Source organism: Echinops telfairi, unplaced genomic scaffold (genome assembly GCF_000313985.2).
Source record: "Echinops telfairi isolate 266 unplaced genomic scaffold, ASM31398v2 ScPeMD7_25;HRSCAF=90, whole genome shotgun sequence".
Classification (NCBI taxonomy): Eukaryota; Metazoa; Chordata; class Mammalia; order Afrosoricida; family Tenrecidae; genus Echinops; species Echinops telfairi.
The window spans coordinates 4,871,500-4,881,223 of NW_022103922.1; positions in this window are offsets into that span (position 1 = coordinate 4,871,500).

Here is a 9,724-nt window from a genome sequence, read left to right on the forward strand (position 1 = left end):
TGAGCCTGGCATTCTTCTTCATGAGGGATGGTGGTGGGGGTGGTGTGTGTGTGTGTGTGTGTGTGTGTTGGCATTTCTCATTCAACTTTCACACCCATCACAAAACCCTCACGGCCACTCTATCACCAGGCCCGGGCCCGGGCCCAGGCCCCATGAATGAAAAAGCATCCTTTGCTGCCCCCAGACTGGGTGAGTTCCGGATAAGCCATGGACCCAGCTGGGCGCTCCGCTGTCTCTGTGGACAACCGCGTTGACACCCGCCGTCCCTGCTCAGATCCTATTCGTTCAGGTTCGCACACCCGGTCCCCCCTCGCCCAGGGTCCCGTCCTCGGAGCGGGTCACCTGGTGAAGGGGGAGCACTGAGGTCTCCTGGGCGTAAACCCTCGGGGCAGAGGCCCCCTTTTCCTGGCTGAGCCACTCCCAGCAGACAAGCCCCGCATTGTTGCCGGAGACCCCCAGGGCGCAGGGCGGGATGCGCCTCTTGGCCTTCCCAGGCGGGGGAGCTGTCTCTGGAGGAGGCGGACCCCCGCTGTCTGCAGGGGGACAAAAGATGCCAGTGTTCGCCTGATTTGCTAGATCAACATTCATGAGTTCGACCGCTCAGAAAGGGAATTGTGTGCAGGCCCTGGTCTGAATAGGAAGGCGATTTCACACCACCGAGCAAGGAGAATATTCTGCCGCCTTCGAAATTCTGCCCCGCATGTCCGGCCCCTCCCAGGTTCCCACCGCGGAGCCCTGGGGGTGTGGACGCGTGCACGAGTGCACGTGTGCAGGGGCCGGGCACAGACCGACCTACGTGCCGCCTGTTTGCTCATCCTGAGTGGTCAGTGCCACATGGTCTTCACTCCATCAAAGTTCATAGGCGAGCAAAATGCTCAGAGGATCACTGCGGGTTAGTAAGCAAGCAAGAGGACCCGCCCCCCCTTTCCCTGCTCACCAGGCTGTCTGTGCTTGCAGGAACTGCAGGTCTACAAAGCGACTTTGATCACGGGGGTGGGGGTGGGGGGTAGGGTGGGTGAGAGGGGGGAAGGTGCCAGGCCCCTGGGGGAGGCATGCCAGCCAGACCTAGAAGCTGAATCTTTGATACAGGATGTGTGTGTGTGTGTGTGTAGTTGTTGACGGCAGATTAGTGTGTAAACACAAGTCAAACCATTGTTTACCTTGCTAATTTGGTAATCTCATGCTGCTGTCCGTCCCCAAGCCTGGCAGACAGGGGCCAGGGGGCTGGGAGCGGCTCCCGTTCGCTCTTGGAAATCCAGTCCGGGTTTTTCGGGAGCTGCTCGGGCGGTCTGTTCCAGTTCTGAAAATCCAGGTCTCGGATTTGGACTTTCCGCCGTTCGCCCGTGGGCGTCCGGACTGAGCTCTTGCGCAGGCGCTTTTCACTCGTGTTCGCTCCGCACCCAGTCCCTGGTCCCTGGGTGGAGGGGTGGGGTGGGGGCTTTCATTGGCTGTGGGAGCAGCGTCCCCCTCCCCCCACCGCCCCAGTATTGTAGGCCGCCGTACTCTGAAATGTAAATGTGCCCGCCAGTGGGAGAGGAAGGGGAGCCGGGTGGAGGAAGGGGCTGCATTTCCCCCCCCCCCTTTTCTCACCCCCAGCCTCGCCATTAGCCTTGGGTCCGCTCCTTGTGGAGCTGTACTGACCCTGCAGGGCCCAGACCCATTCTTCGGAGGCCGCCCTCCGCTTCCTTACCCTGATCCTCATCCGGGGTGGGAGGTGGGGAGGGGGCAGGTAGAAAGCCGCGAGTTACTAAGCATTAGGCCTGGGCACTGGGTGGATCCCTGCCGTGGTGTAAGGGCCCAACAGCCCAGGCCTTTGCACCCTCGGTTCCCGTGGTTGCACCCCAGCTGCAGATGGGGAAGGCAGCCCCCCCGTGGAGGGGGGGCACCGCAGGGTTGACAGTAATAGCTTCAGATCTGAACCCCCTGCCAGAATGGTGCTCCGAGGAGCTACACTGATGGATTGACCCAGCGGGAGAGGCTTTCTGGGAAATGACTCCATTTGAAAAAAAAACAACGTTTCCCCCTTTATTTGAGAGCCGCCCTCCCTTACGGGAAAATGGAGCCTTTTAAAGAAAGCCGGTGTGGAGAGCATGCACAGGCACAATTGAATTGGAGGGGTATAGAGTGGACCCTTGTTGCATCTTGTTTCCCATCCCTCCAAGTGCCCCCAGCTCCTCATCGCCCCCTGCACACACGGAAGGACACGCCCCTTGTCCCGCATGCCCTCCTACTCAGAACCACTAAGCCCAAGATTGGAACAGAGCCACTCTCCTAGTCAGTCACCACCTGGGACTGAACTTCCAGGAAATGAAAGCATTTGGGCAGTTTTATGAAGTATAATTAAATTAATTAAAATGCCTGCTTTTGAGGGAAGAATTTAAGACAAGTGAGTGAGGGGGTTGTTGATTGGACCCATAGAGACTTTATGCTCAACGGAACAGAACAAAACACTGCTCTCGGGACTGGGGGTGGGTGGGGTCTGACTGTGGCATGGATAATTCAGGCTGTTTATCCATTTTCTAAATAATGCCTTCGGTGCTGAGAATATGACCCCCGAGGATACATGCGTGTGAGTGCTTCATTGATTGGATATTTTCTGCGATCCGTGACATTCATCATGTGACACTAACACCCGATGTCCAATTCCCTGTCACAGCTAACTGAAGAGGCTTCCTGTACATCTGCTACCGCCCCCCTGCCCTGCGATGGAAGGCTCCAGCTATGTCAGCTCTCCATCCATTTGCCCAGTCTGGGCATTCTTTATGACTGAGATCAGACCGAGGTGGTCGTTTTGTGACTGAGGGCATTGAATTAGGCGTTGGGCTGCTAACCCCACAGTCAGAAGTTCAGACCCACTAGCCCCTACTCGGGAAAGAGATGAGATTGGCCACTCCTGTGAAGAGTTACAGGTTCAGTTCTATCCTGCCCTGTAGGGTTGCTATGAGCCGGAATGGATGTGGTGGCAATGGGTTTGGGTGTTTTTGGTCCGTGCACTCAGCAGCTCCTGTTTTCAAGTTTCATCATTTCTCTTTATGGCCAAGTAGTAGTCCGCTGGGTGGACAGACCGTGTTTTACACTACTCTTCAATGCAGCTTTGTCAACAGACAGGGAGAAAGGTGAGGCTGCCTGCTCCTGTAAAGAGTTACAGTCTCTCTCGGAGCCCTCAGGTACTGCTCTGCTTGGTCCATTGGTCCTTTAGGGTGACTGTGAGTCTGAACCAACTTGATGGCAGTGGGCTTGAACTTGTAAACAGATGGCTAGACCCTGGCCTCCCTAGAGAGGCCTGACTATGAGGGCCTTCAACATGGGGAGGGGTGGGAGTGGGGTGGGAAGGAGAGAATGGAACTTTTTGAAAACCCCTCCTCTTAGGGCAGCTTTAGTGGGAACCAGAGTGGATTCACTTCCTCCTTGTCAGTCACCAGGAAGGCTCAGGGTGAGGCCAGTGTGCAGAGTGGCGGCCCCTCCCACCAAGGGCTTCTCAGGGCTGCGACCTTGGGATAGTCAATCGCCAGGCCTTTCCTCTGTGCCTCTGGCTGGGCTCCAACTATGAGTAAGATTTCCCTGCAGCCAGAGACTTCCCTGCTGCCAGGGCCACTCGGGATTCCATCAGTGTGGTCGCTGATGCGTCAAATTGATGGCAGTGGGTCGGGTTTGGGTTTGGGGTTTGATCAGCCTGTGGTGGCTGTCCCTAGTCGCTGCTCATAGGAGCAGCATTGCCCTCGGTGTTTCACGGGGGTGGGGGTGGGGGTGGGGTGGGGTGGGGTGGTGTCAGCTGTAGTGGAGGAAAAGGCAAACGACACCAATCCGAACGCACTGCCATCGAGTCGGTGCTGACTCTGAGCGACCCTGTGTCCCTGTGAGATTCTGAGACTGTGACTATTTACGGGAGTAGAGAGCCTGGCGGGTTCATGGACCTCGAAGATTGCAGCCTGACGTGTAACCACAATGCCACCAGGGCCCCTGTGGTGGAGACAGGGCAGCGAGAGAGGCAGGCCTTTGACAAGATAGATGGCTACAGGGGCTTCAGCGACGTCTCGAGTATTGGGAGCAGCATCGCGACGGCGGTGCAGGAGCGGGCAGTGTTGTGTGTCAGCCGCTGCGAGTTGGAACCCCCCCCTGACCCTCACAACAGCAACAACGTGCGAGGAGCCCCGGTTGTGCGGATGGGTACACAGCAGCTGCTCACAGCAAAGTAAGCGGTTCAAACCCACGAGGAGAAGCTGGCGGTCATTGAGGCTACCTGCCCACTTAACGATGTACTGCCTCGGGAAGCCCAGGTAGGGTCTCAGTGCCCTGGAATCCACTCGATGGCTGTGGGCTTGGTTTGATTTGGTGATGCTGTGAATCCTCCCCGGCCCCTGATGAACACAGAGGCTTGAGGGCCCCATGGTGTGTTCTCCAGGATAGAGCACGGCCCCATGGAGATTGTCCCCCTGATCCCAATCCCCTTCCCTGAGTGGGGGCAGGTGGAGAAGCTTCTAGAAGCAACAGGAGGTCCATCTTTCCAAGGAGCTCTGTGCACAGGGCTTCCAGACAGAAGTCCGCCAGACTCATGCCATGCCTTTGCTCCCGGCCCAGGGAAGGGAAAACGATCCACACACGCTGTCCCCAGTGAGCTCAGAGCCCTGGTCTTGCCAGCAAATGCTGTGTCCCTCTGTCGTGGTTAACACCACCGTTCCTTAAGGGCCACTTCTCCCAGCTCAGACTCCCCTGGGCATCCAGGTGGCATGGCTGCCCCAGCGATGGGCTTGAATTGTAGTTTTTTCTGATCTCTCTCCCTGCAGCTGCCCTGGCCTGGGGCAGTATGGGAGCAACATGTCCGGGTGTGATCAGGGCCCAGCGAACTCATCCTGCTGAGACCAGCAGTAAAATATTGCCCAGGGATTGACCTCGCAGCTACTGCCAGGTAGAAACCATGGCAACCACTGCTGGCTCCAGAAAGCAGGGTGTCTGAGAGAATCCGGGTCAGTCCCTGCACTTCCATCACACCCAGCAAAGGCCCTGGCAGCCAGAGCCTCTCGTACCAGTCAGAGAGGATGCGGCCTTTGACCCTAGAGGCACCAGCCCCTTTGTGCTCCAACTCCGAGCCGGCTATTCTGCACTCTTTGTCTGCCTCTCCCAACCAGTATCATACAAACATGGCTACTGCACCAGTTATTATTTTAGGGAGCTCTTGGGGCATGGTGGGTTATGCGTTGAGCTGCTAACAGCCAGGTCAGGAGTTTGAAACCACCAGTAGCTCTGAGGGAGCAATATGAGGCTGTCTACTCCCCAAAAGAGTTGCAGTCTCAGAAACCCACAGGGGCAGTTCCACTCTGACCCATAAGGGTCACTATGAGTCAGCATCAGCTCTAGGGCAGCAAGTTTTGAGGGGTTGTTATTTTAAAGCTTTACCTGAGAGTAGTGGTCTGGTCAATGATTTCCAGGATGTTAGCAGAAAGCTGGCCAGAGGAAGACAGGGCCTTCTCCTCCCATAGACAGTTACAGTCTGGGAAACTCAGAGGGCAGCTCTAGCTGGTCCTATAGGGTTTCTATCACATCGACTTGAGGGCAGTGAGAGCTGAAAGCTGGGGTGAACTCCAGGAAGATCACTAAGCCTAGTCTTACGTAAGAGCTCTGTCGGTCTAGTGGATTATTCATTGGGCTGCTAACCACAAGGTCAGCGGTTCAAAACCACCAGCCACTCACAGGGAAAAAAAGATTAAGCTTTCTACTCCTATAGATTTTTAAAAATTCATGCATTCATTTTTATGTAAACGGTTTTATTGAGGCATAATCCAAATATTATGCCATTCAATAGTTCAATCACATCAAGAGGGGTTGGACAATCATCACCACAATCAGTTGTAGAACATCGTCTTCATTCTTGGACTCATCGTTACTAGCTCCCCCGCCCCACGACCTCTGTATTCGTCTGGGTACTTTAGAGAAACAAATCCACAGCAACTCATGTATAAGGGAGTTTTATGTAAAGAAAGTGTGCATCACAAAAACATCCCAACCCAATGCTGCCCAAGCCCACAAGTCCAACATTAACCCATTAACCCAACACCAGTCCACAAAGTCCTCCACCTCACAAAGCAGAGGCAATGATGCCGACTGCAGGAGGAAAGCTGAGTCAGTGAACGAATAAGCATCTCAGCACTAGCAGGGGTCTCCACACGGCTGCTCCAGCACCCAGGGCTGCATCGGGATAGATCCATGCGGCTTCTCCTTGGGGATGTCTTGTAGGAAGTCAAATCTTGCAAGCTGAAGCAGGAACTGCTAAGGCAGCTGCACCCGGTGCAACCATCACAAAACAAGAGACCTGAGAACTCGAAAGGCGAGGCTCAACCACCCCTTTATCCCTCCGCCTTTCAATTAGCCCCACGTGTGATTATTGGCCAGGCTGGCACAATTAACTAACTCAACCTCCCCTGCCAGAGCCCCATGATCCATCCACTAATCCAGGTAATCTCTTTGTAGAGTCAACCTGGAGATTTGTTCACTTTCTACTCGCCCCGCCCCTTTTCTGCTCCTGTAGACCGGAAGGAGTGACAGGCTCAGGAAGGCACAGGGGCAGTTCTAGCCCATCCTATAGGGTCACTGAAAGTTGGAGTGGACTCTGGCAGTGAGTCCCACACATCTATACAGTATATTTCCAAGAATAACTATCTGACACCAGCTTCATGCGGCTTTGCCAAGTGCATGATCTTGCTCACCAAGCAGTTTGGGGCAATAGAAACCAGTCCAGGGAATATCTACATCTCCTTCTTTGTTATCTTGGCTGGCAGTGGAACTTCACAGAAGGGAATTGCATGACCCTTTGGGCCTAGTGGGACCCCTGGTGGCATAGTGGTTACAAGTCAGGCTGCAATTTGCATGGTCAGCTAATCTCCAGTAGCTCCTTGGGAGAAGGATTGGGCTTTCCATTCCCAGAAACAGTTACAGAAACCCCCCAGGGGGGTCGCTATGAGTCAGCATCCACGCCTCTGTGAGAATGGTGGTCTTCCTGGAAATGAGAAGGGAAGGATTTTGAGATAGACACACAAGCAAAAGGGAAGTGCAGAACAAGGATAGTGGAGAGGATGACATGGGACAGGCCCTTCCGTGCTGCCCTCACTTGTCCTCACCTTGGGGAGGAGGGAGAAGGAGGACACAAGGAGCCATACAAGACTCTGGAGTCCCTGGTGAAATAAATGGTTAACACGCTCGGCTGTTAACCCAACAGTTGGATCTTTGGGAGATGTGCAAGCCTCGGGGTGCAATCTTGAATGGCTCGCTGGGCAAAACACTGAGCGGGCAGGAAGCATCAAAAGAGGACAGGAGGAAGACACAGAGTCAGGGCACCAAGAAGAACTGGTTGGTGTTCATTCATTTCAGGAGGTGGCATGTGATCAAGAGCCAACGGTGCAGAAGGAAGATGTCCAAGATGTACTGAAGACATTGGAGACGATCAAGGCCCCAGAAACTGAGAGAATACCAGATGAGCTGTTTCAACAGAAGGGTGCCAGGCTTACTCCTTTTGGTGTCAAGACGTTTGGCAACCAGCTGGGAGAGGTCTCATTTGTGCCCATTCCAAAGAAAGGTGACTCACCAGGACGTAGAGATGATCAAACAGTACCACTTATAATCACTTGCAGTTAAAATTATGTTGAAGATCCTTTGAAAAACAATTGCAGTAGGTTGACAGGGGAGTGCCAGAAACTAGCTGAGTTGAGAAGATGGCACACGGCAGGGAATGACCAATTGCTGCTGTCAGGTGGATCTTGGCTGGAAGCCGTGAATGCCAGGAAGACGGTGACCTGTATTCCACTGCGTGCGTCCTAGCCAACCATGGACGACATCGCAGAGAATGGGGATTCCAGGACACGTCATCGTACGGAAGTGGAGGTTGTACACAGACCAAGGGGATGAAGTCAGGAAAGGTCTGCCTGGAGCTCGCTGTCCTTTCACCGAGCTTACTGGATCTGTATTCCGGCCAAATCATCTGAGAAGCCAGAATAACTGAAGAAGGAGGCATCTGGATCGGAGGAAGCCTCATGACCCACACCCAACCGTGAGGGTGACACCCCTTGCTTGCTGAAAGCCCAGAGGCCCTTCCTGCTGCAGATCCATGCCTTTAGCTTTCTGCATGGATGACAGCTCAACGTACCGAAAACCCGGTGCTGCCAACGGGGCCAATGCACACGCAGCACCAGGACACACACGGAAGGGACGGAAGTTGTCCACATTTCATTTTACTTGAATCCACAATCAACGGCCGTAGAACCACAGCCCAGGAATCAAGCAACAAACCACATGGAGGAAAACCTGCCGCAAAGGCCTACTGAAAGTGTCCCAAGGCAAGGATGTCCCCTTGAGGACTAAGGGGCAGCTGGTCATGCCACACATGTAGTAATGCATACCACTCTGCCGATTCAGCCCACCGCACCTAACAAAACCCACCGCTGCCTGCGATTCTGCTTCCCGGTGACCCTGGAGGACAGGGAAGAGCTGCCCCAGAGGGTCTCCAAGGCTGTCACCCTTAGGGAAGTCGACTGCCCCATCCTTCTGCAGAGCAGCTGGTTGCTTTGAACCACCGACCAGTTGGTCGGTAGCCAAGCACTTTAAGCACGACACCACTGGGGCTTCTATTTGCTCAGTCATTGACTAACATGACCCATCTGGTCTTCCCAGAAGGCTAGCGTGTGTGGCCTGCCTCTGGGTATAACCTGGGTGGCATTGGGGGGTGTGATTCCCTTTTTCTCCCCTGGCACTGAGAACGGCTGAAGGCCAGCTGAGTCCCTCTGCTGCTATCCCTCCTCCATCTGCATGCCATGCGGTTTCATGGTCCACTTCCCTGCACCGAGCACATGCCCCCTGGGGCCTGCCCGCCACTACCGAGTTTTATCACTCGAATATAGCAGAGCTTGTACTGAGCGCCTCCCCTCCCAGTTGTCCCTCGGCAGGAAACCTGGGCAAGCAGAGATGGCGACACAGTTTGAGGCCACGTCGAATGGCGTGGAACAAAGGGGCTTTTGCTGTCCTTTGGGGAGGGCTCCTGTCTGAGGGACAGGGTCCTGTGGGGACAGGCTGTGTCTTGTTCCTGGGGGCCTGGCAGTTCCTCTTGGAGAACTAAGGGGTTGTCATTCAGTGCTCAGGGGCAGGAACTTGAGGCCTTTCCAGATCTGGGCCTGGCTCTGGGCTTTCCACATCAGAGGGGAGCCCTGTTGTGACCCAGATCTGAACAGCTCCGGCCCTGTGCCAACAGGAGGTTGCCCTCTCTAGGCAGCAGCTTGAGATCTGTGGAGGGCTGGGCGCTCCGATGTCTGCCTTTGAAGGAGGAAGAAAGGGCTGGCTGGAGGGCTTTGATGCCCGCTGGCTGGCGGGAGTGAGTTCAACATCAGATGGCTGTTTCATCTTCAGAGGCTCCATGGCCTCCCAGCTCCCAGGATGCCGCTATAGTAGGAAGTGCCGTTTGCACAGTCACTGGATGCAGAGATGGCGTGACTTGGCCTCCGTGCCGAGTGCAGGATGCCCCTGTCCTCTCGGTGCCAAAGCCAAAGAACCAAACCCGACTTGGGGCAGTCCCACAAGTTAGGGGCAGAACTGCCCCCGAGGTTTTTTGCGTTAGTCTGGGTAGACTAGAGGAACAAATTCATAGACACTCATAGGTGTATGAGCAAGAGCTTTATATACATGAGCAATTGAATATTGAGAAAACATCCCAGCCCAGTCCAGATCAAGTCCATAAGTCCGATAT